The following is a 9,881-nucleotide window of genomic DNA, read 5'->3' as shown; positions in this document are numbered from 1 at the left end:
TGATATGAGTAAATATGAGACCTAAGTGTTATTGTGAATATGGTTAGTTCATAATCTTTGCTGCAAACTTGAATGCTAGCTTTACATATTTACAACAACAAGAGCAAATAGAGTTTGTAAAAGTTTTTCTTTATCACATTCAGTTTATCAACTGAATTGCTTGAGGACAAGCAAAGGTTTAAGCTTGGGGGAGTTGATACGTCTCCAACGTATCTACTTTTCCAAACACTTTTGCCCTTGTTTTGGACTCTAACTTGCATGACTTGAATGAAACTAACCCGGACTGACACTATTTTCAGCAGAACTGCCATGGTGTTGTTTATTGTGCAGAAAACAAAAGTTCTCGGAATGACCTAAAAATCCACGGAGATAACTTTTGGAAAATATAAAAAATACTAGCGAAAGAATCAAGGCCAGGGGGCCACACCCTATCCACGAGGGTGGGGGGCGCGCCCTCTCCCCCTAGGCGCGTCCCCCTATCTCGTGGGCCCCCTGATGCTCCACCGACCTCAACTCCAACTCCATATATTCCGTTTTGCGGAGAAAAAAATCTTAGAGAAAGTTTCATCATGTTTTATGATATGGAGCCGCCTCCAAGCCCTAATCTCTCTTGGGAGGGCTGATCTGGAGTCCGTTCGGGGCTCAGGAGAGGGGGATTCGTCGCTGTCGTCATCATCAACCATCCTCCATCACCAATTTCATGATACTGAACGCCGTGCGTGAGTAATTCCATCGTAGGCTTGCTGGATGGTGATGGGTTGGATGAGATTTACCATGTAATCAAGTTAGTTTTGTTAGGGTTTGATCCCTAGTATCTACTATGTTCTGAGATTAATGTTGTTATAACTTTGCTATGCTTAATGCTTGTCACTAGGGCCCGAATATCATGATTTCAGATCTGAACCTATTATGTTTTCATGAATATATGTGAGTTCTTGATCCTATCTTGCAAGTCTATAGTCACCTGTTATGTGTTATGATCCGACAACCCCGAAGTGACAATAATCGAGATACTTCTCGGTGATGACCGTAGTTTGAGGAGTTCATATATTCACTATGTGTTAATGCTTTGGTCCGCTACTCTATTAAAAGGAGGCCTTAATATCCCTTAGTTTCCACTAGGACCCCGCTGCCACGGGAGGGTAGGACAAAAGATGTCATGCAAGTTCTTTTCCATAAGCACGTATGACTATATTCGGAATACATGCCTACATTACATTGATGAACTGGAGCTAGTTCTGTGTCACCCTATGTTATAGCTATTACATGAGGAATCGCATCCGACATAATTATCCATCACTGATCCAATGCCTACGAGCTTTTCACATATTGTGCTTCGCTTATGTACTTTTCCGTTGCTACTGTTACAATTACTACAAAACTGCTATCTTTACTTTTGCCACTGTTACCATTACTATCATACTACTTTGCTACTAAATACTTTGCTATAGATACTAAGTTATCCAGGTGTGGTTGAATTGACAACTCAACTGCCAATACTTAAGAATATTCTTTGGCTCCCCTTGTGTCGAATCAATAAATTTGGGTTGAATACTCTACCCTCGAAAGCTGTTGTGATCCCCTATACTTGTGGGTTATCACCGACATGCTATTAAAATGGTTGTGATGTGGTATGGTAGGGTGGTATCCTCCTTTGAATGATTCGAGTGACTTGACTCGGCACATGTTCACGCATGTAGTTGAAACAAAATCAACATAGCCTCCACGATATTTATGTTCATGGTGGATTATACCCTACTCGTCCTTGCACTCAGTGTTGATTAATTTTAATGCATGTTCATGACTGTTGTCGCTCTCTAGTTGGTCGCTTCCCAGTCTCTTTCTAGCCTTCACCTGTACTAAGCGGGAATACTGCTTGTGCATCCAAACTCCATAAACCCCAAAGTTATTCCATATGAGCTACCTTCCTATATGCGGTATCTACCTGCCGTTCCAAGTAAATTTGTATGTGCCAAACTCGAAACCTTCAAATGAAATTCTGTTTTGTATGCTCGAGCAGCTCATGTATTAACTAGGGTTGTCTGTATCTTCCATGTTAGGAGGGTTATTCTCAAGAGGAGTGGACTCCGCTCCTCATTCACGAGAAAATGGCTGGTTACCGGGATGCCCAGTCCCATGCTCAAATCAAATCAAAATAATTGCAAACAAAATTCCCCGGGGATTGTTGCTAGTTGGAGGCACCTGTTGTTTCGTGCAAGCCATGGATTGATGCTTGTTGGTGGTGGGGGAGTATAAACTTTACCATTCTATTTAAGAACCGCCTATAATGTGTGTGTTGGGGAACGTAGTAATTTCAAAAAAAAATCCTACGCACACGCAAGATCATGGTGATGCATAACAATGAGAGGGGAGAGTGTTGTCAACGTACCCTCGTAGACCGAAAGTGGAAGCACTAGCACAACGCGGTTGATGTAGTCGTACGTCTTCACGATCCGACCGATCAAGTACCGAACGTACGCCACCTCCGAGTTCAGCATACGTTCAGCTCGATGACGTCCCATGAACTCCGATCCAGCAGAGCTTTGCGGGAGAGTTCCGTCAGCATGACGATGTGATGACGGTGTTGATGATGCTACCGACGCAGGGCTTCGCCTAAGCACCGCTACGATATTACCGAGCTGGAATATGGTGGAGGGGGCACCGCACACGGCTAAGATTAATGGTCAATTGTGTGTCTAGAGGTGCCCCCTTGCCCCCGTATATAAAGGAGCAAGGGAGAAGGCGGCTGGCCTGGAGGAGGGTGTGCCAAGGGGGGGGTCCTACTCCCACCGGGAGTAGGACTCCTCCTTTCCTTGTTGGAGTAGGAGAGGGGAAGGAAGAGAGAGAGAGGAAGGAAAGGGGGGCGCCGCCCCCTCCTTGTCCAATTCAGACTAGAGGGGGAGGGGGCGCGTGGCCTGCCCTGGCCGGCCCTCCTCTTCTCCACTAGGGCCCATGAGGCCCAATAACCCCCCCGGGGGGTTCCGGTAACCCCCTGGTACTCCGGTATATGTCTGAAACCTTCTGAAACCATCCCGGTGTCCGAACATAGTCATCCAATATATCGATCTTTACATCTCGACCATTTCAAGACTCCTTGTCATGTCCGTGATCATAACCGGGACTCTGAACTACCTTCGGTACATCAAAACACAAAAACTCATAATACCGATCGTCACCAAACTTTAAGTGTGCGGACCCTACGGGTTTGAGAACTATGTAGACATGATCCGAGACTCGTTTCCGGTCAATAACCAATAGCGGAACCTGGATGCTCATATTGGTTCCTACATATTCTATGAAGATCTTTATCGGTCAAACTGCATAACTACATACGTTGTTCCCCTTGTCATCGATATGTTACTTGCACTAGATTCGATCGTCGGTATCTCAATACCTAGTTCAATCTCGTTACCGGCAAGTCTCTTTACTCGTTATGTAATGCATCATCCCGCAACTAACTCATTAGTCACATTTCTTGCAAGGCTTATAGTGGTGTGCATTACCGAGAGGGCCGAGAGATACCTCTCTGAAAATCAGAGTGACAAATCCTAATATCGAAATACGCCAACTCAACATGTACCTTCAGAGACACCTGTAGAGCTCCTTTATAATCACCCAGTTATGTTGTAACGTTTGGTAGCACACAAAGTGTTCCTCCGGTAAACGGGAGTTGCATAATCTCATAGTCATAGGAACATGTATAAGTCACGAAGAAAGCAATAACAACATACTAAACAATCAAGTGCTAAGCTAATGGAATGGGTCAAGTCAATCACATCATTCTCCTAATGATGTGATCCCGTTAATCAAATGACAACTCATGTCTATGGCTAGGAAACACAACCACCTTTGATCAACGAGCTAGTCAAGTAGAGGCATACTAGTGACACTATGTTTGTCTATGTATTCACACATGTATTATGTTTCTGGTTAATACAATTCTAGCATGAATAATAAACATTTATCATGATATGAGGAAATAAATAATAACTTTGTTATTGCCTCTAGGGCATATTTCCTTCAGTCTCCCAATTGCACTAGAGTCAATAATCTAGATTACACAGTAATGATTCTAACACCCATGGAGCCTTGGTGCTGATCATGTTTTGCTTGTGGAAGAGGCTTAGTCAACGGGTCTGCAACATTCAGCTCCATATGTATCTTGCAAATCTCTATGTCTCCCACCTGGACTTGGTCCCGGATGGAATTGAAGCTTCTCTTGATGTGCTTGGTTCTCTTGTGAAATCTGGATTCCTTTGCCAGGGCAATTGCACCAGTATTGTCACAAAAGAGTTTCATTGGACCCAATGCACTAGGTATGACACCTAGATCGGATATGAACTCCTTCATCCAGACTCCTTCATTTCCTGCTTCCGAAACAACTATGTACTCCACTTCACACGTAGATCCTGCCACGACGCTTTGTTTAGAACTGCACCAACTGACAGCTCCACCGTTCAATATAAACACGTATCCGGTTTGCGATTTAGAATCGTCCAGATCATTGCCAAAGCTTGCATCGATGTAACTATTTATGACTAGCTCTTTGTCACCTCCATAAACGAGAAACATATCCTTAGTCCTTTTTAGGTATTTCAGGATATTCTTGACCGCTGTCCAGTGATCCACTCCTGGATTACTTTGGTACCTCCCTGCTAAACTAATAGCAAGGCACACATCAGGTCTGGTACACAGCATTGCATACATGATAGAGCCTATGGCTGAAGCATAGGGAACATCTTTCATTTTCTCTCTATCTTCTGCAGTGGTCGGGCATTGAGTCTGACTCAACTTCACACCTTGTAATACAGGCAAGAACCCTTTCTTTGCTTGATCCATTTTGAACTTTTTCAAAACTTTATCAAGGTATGTGCTTTGTGAAAGTCCAATTAAGCGTCTTGATCTATCTCTATAGATCTTGATGCCCAATATATAAGCAGCTTCACCGAGGTCTTTCATTGAAAAACTTTTATTCAAGTATCCTTTTATGCTATCCAGAAATTCTATATCATTTCCAATCAACAATATATCGTCTACATATAATATTAGAAATGCTACAGAGCTCCCACTCACTTTCTTGTAAATATAGGCTTCTCCAAAAGTCTGTAAAAAACCATATGCTTTGATCACACTATCAAAATGTCTGTTCCAACTCCGAGAGGCTTGCACCAGTCCATAAATGGATCGCTGGAGCTTGCACACTTTATTAGCACCTTTCGGATCGACAAAACCTTCTAGTTGCATCATATACAACTCTTCTTCCAGAAATCCATTCAGGAATGTAGTTTTGACATCCATTTGCCAAATTTCATAATCATAAAATGCGGCAATTGCTAACATGATTCGGACAGACTTAAGCATCGCTATGGGTGAGAAAGTTTCATCATAGTCAACTACTTCAACTTGTCGAAAACCTTTCGCAACAAGTCGAGCTTTGTAGACAGTAACATTACCATCAGCGGCAGTCTTCTTCTTGAAGATCCATTTATTTTCGATGGCTTGCCGATCATCGGGCAAGTCAACCAAAGTCCATACTTTGTTCTCATACATGGATCCCATCTCAGATTTCATGGCCTCAAGTCATTTTGCGGAATCTGGGCTCATCATCGCTTCCTCATAGTTCGTAGGTTTGCCATGGTCAAGTAACATGACCTCCAGAATAGGATTACCGTACCACTCTGGTGTGGATCTTACTCTGGTTGACCTATGAGGTTCGGTAGTAACTTGATCTGAAGTTTCATGATCAATATCATTAACTTCCTCACTAATTGGTGTAAGCGTCACAGAAACCGGTTTATGTGATGAACTACTTTCCAATAAGGGAGCAGGTACAGTTACCTCATCAATTTCTACTTTCCTCCCACTCACTTCTTTCGAGAGAAACTCCTTCTCTAGAAAGGATCCAAATTTAGCAACAAAAGTCTTGCCTTCGGATGTGTGATAGAAGGTGTACCCAATAGTCTCCTTTGGGTATCCTATGAAGACACATTTCTCCGATTTGGGTTCGAGCTTATCAGGTTGAAGTTTTTCACATAAGCATCGCAGCCCCAAACTTTAAGAAACGAAAACTTTGATTTCTTGCCAAACCACAGTTCATAAGGCGTCGTTTCAACGGATTTTGATGGTGCCCTATTTAACGTGAATGCAGTCGTCTCGAAAGCATAACCCCAAAACGATAGCGGTAAATCAGTAAGAGACATCATTGATCGCACCACATCTAGTAAAGTACGATTACGACGTTCGGACACACCATTACGTTGTGGTGTTCCGGGTGGCGTGAGTTGTGAAACTATTCCACATTGTTTCAAATGTAGACCAAACTCGTAACTCAAATATTCTCCTCCACGATCAGATCGTAGAAACTTTATTTTCTTGTTACGATGATTTTCCACTTCACTATGAAATTCTTTGAACTTTTCAAATGTTTCAGACTTATGTTTCATTAAGTAGATATACCCATATCTGCTCAAATCATCAGTGAAGGTGAGAAAAGAACGATACCCGCCGCAAGCCTCAATATTCAATGGACCACATACATCAGTATGTATGATTTCCAATAAATCTTTTGCTCGCTCCATAGTTCCGGAGAACGGCGTTTTAGTCATGTTGCCCATGAGGCATGGTTCGCAAGTACCAAGTGATTCCAAAAGTCCATCAGTATGGAGTTTGTTCATGCGCTTTACACCAATATGACCCAAACGGCAGTGCCATAAATAAGTTGCACTATCATTATCAACTCTGCATCTTTTGGCTTCAACATTATGAATATGTGTATCACTACTATCGAGATTCAACAAAAATAGACCACTCTTCAAGGGTGCATGACCATAAAAGATATTACTCATATAAATAGAACAACCATTATTCTCTAATTTAAATGAATAACCGTCTCGCATCAAACAAGATCTAGATATAATGTTCATGCTTAACGCTGGCACCAAATAACAATTATTCAGGTCTAAAACTAATCCCGAAGGTAGATGTAGAGGTAGCGTGCCGACCGCGATCACATCGACTTTGGAACCATTTCCCACGCGCATCGTCACCTCATCCTTAGCCAATCTTCGCTTAATTCGTAGTCCCTGTTTAGAGTTGCAAATGTTAGCAATAGAACCAGTATCAAATACCCAGGTGCTACTGCAAGCATTAGTAAGGTACACATCAATAACATGTATATCACATATACCTTTGTTCACATTGCCATCCTTCTTATCCGCCAAATACTTGGGGCAGTTCCGCTTCCAGTGACCAGTCCCTTTGTAGTAGAAGCACTCAGTCTCAGGCTTAGGTCCAGACTTAGGTTTCTTCTCTTGAGCGGCAACTTGCTTGCCATTCTTCTTGAAGTTCCCCTTCTTCTTCCCTTTACCCTTTTTCTTGAAACTGGTGGTCTTGTTGACCATCAACACTTGATGCTCCTTTTTGATTTCTACCTCGCAGCTTTTAGCATTGCGAAGAGCTCGGGAATAGTCTTGTTCATCCCTTGCATATTATAGTTCATCACAAAGCTCTTGTAGCTTGGTGGCAGTGATTGAAGAATTCTGTCAATGACACTATCATCAGGAAGATTAACTCCTAGTTGAATCAAGTGATTATTATACCCAGACTTTTGAGTATATGTTCACTGACAGAACTATTCTCCTCCATCTTGCAGCTATAGAACTTATTGGAGACTTCATATCTCTCAATCCGGGCATTTGCTTGAAATATTAACTTCAACTCCTGGAACATCTCATATGCTCCATGACGTTCAAAACATCGTTGAAGTCCCGGTTCTAAGCCGTAAAGCATGGCACACTGAACTATCGAGTAGTCATTAGCTTTGCTCTGCTAGACGTTCTTAACATCGTCAGTTGCATCTGCAGCAGGCCTGGCACCCAGTGGTGCTTCCAGGACGTAATTCTTCTGTGCAGCAATGAGGATAATTCTCAAGTTACGGACCCAGTCCGTGTAATTGCTACCATCATCTTTCAACTTAGCTTTCTCAAGGAACGCATTAAAATTCAATGGAACAACAACACGGGCCACCTATCTACAATAACATAGACAAGCAAAAATACTACCGGGTACTAAGTTCATGATAAATTAAAGTTCAATTAATCATATTACTTAAGAACTCCCACTTGGATAGACATCCCTCTAATCATCTAAGTGATCACGTGATCCAAACCAACTAAACCATGTCCGATCATCACGTGAGATGGAGTAGTTTTCAATGGTGAACATCACTATGTTGATCATATCTACTATATGATTCACGCTCGACCTTTCGGTCTTAGTGTTCCGAGGCCATATCTATATATGCTAGGCTCGTCAAGTTTAACCTGAGTATTCTGCGTGTGTAAAACTGTCTTACACCCGTTGTATTTGAACGTAGAGCTTATCACACCCGATCATCACGTGGTGTCTCAGCATGAAGAACTTTTGCAACGGTGCATACTCAGGGAGAACACTTATACCTTGAAATTTAGTGAGAGATCATCTTATAATGCTACAGTCAATCAAGCAAAATAAGATGCATAAAGGATAAACATCACATGCAATCAATATAAGTGATATGATATGGCCATCATCATCTTGTGCTTGTGTCTCCATCTCTGAAGCACCGTCATGATCACCATCGCCACCGGCGCGACACCTTGATCTCCATCGTAGCATCGTTGTCGTCTCGCCAACTATTGCTTCTACGACTATCACTACCGCTTAGTGATAAAGTAAAGCAATTATAGGGCGATTGCATTGCATACAATAAAGTGACAACCATATGGCTCCTGCCAATTGCCGATAACTTTGTTACAAAACATGATCATCTCATACAATAAAATTTAGCATCATGTCTTGACCATATCACATCACAACATGCCCTGCAAAAACAAGTTAGACGTCATCTACTTTGTTGTTGCAAGTTTTATGTGGCTGCTACGGGCTGAGCAAGAACCGTTCTTACCTACGCATCAAAACCACAACGATATTTTGTCAAGTTAGTGCTCTTTTAACCTTCTCAAGGACCGGGCGTAGCCACACTCGGTTTAACTAAAGTTGGAGAAACTGACACCCGCCAGCCACCTATGTGCAAAGCACGTCGGTAGAACCAGTCTCGCGTAAGCGTACGCGTAATGTCGATCCGGGCCGCTTCAACAAACAATACCGTCGAACCAAAGTATGACATGCTGGTAAGCAGTATGACTTGTATCGCCCACAACTCACTTGTGTTCTACTTGTGCATATTATATCTATGCATAAAACCAGGCTCGGATGCCACTGTTGGGGAACGTAGTAATTTCATAAAAATTCCTACGCACACGCAAGATCATGGTGATGCATAGCAACGGGAGGGGAGAATGTTGTCCACGTACCCTCATAGACCGAAAGCGGAAGCGTTAGCACAACGCGGTTGATGTAGTCGTACGTCTTCACGATCCGACCGATCAAGTACCGAACATACGACACCTCCGAGTTCAGCACACGTTCAGCTCGATGACGTCCCACAAACTCCGATCCAGCAGAGCTTTGCGGGAGAGTTCCGTTAGCACGACGGCATGATGCTGGTGTTGATGATGCTACCGACGCAGGGCTTTGCCTAAGCACCGTTACGATATTACCAAGGTGGAATATGGTGGAGGGGGGCACCGCACACGGCTAAGAGATCAATGATCAATTGTGTGTCTAGAGGTGCCCCCTTGCCCCCGTATATAAAGGAGCAAGGGGGAGGCAGCCGTCCTCGAGGAGGGCGCGCCAAGGGGGGAGTCCTACACCTTTCCTTGTTGGAGTAGGAGAGGGGAAGGAAGAGAGAGAGAGGAAGGAAAGGGGGGCGCCGCCCCCCTCCTTGTCCAATTCAGACTAGAGGGGGAGGGGGCGCGCGGCCTGCCCTGGCCGCCCCTCCT

The sequence above is a fragment of the Triticum dicoccoides genome, chromosome 1B (assembly GCF_002162155.2).
Source record: "Triticum dicoccoides isolate Atlit2015 ecotype Zavitan chromosome 1B, WEW_v2.0, whole genome shotgun sequence".
NCBI lineage: Eukaryota > Viridiplantae > Streptophyta > Magnoliopsida > Poales > Poaceae > Triticum > Triticum dicoccoides.
Note: the sequence above shows the minus strand (reverse complement) of the source record.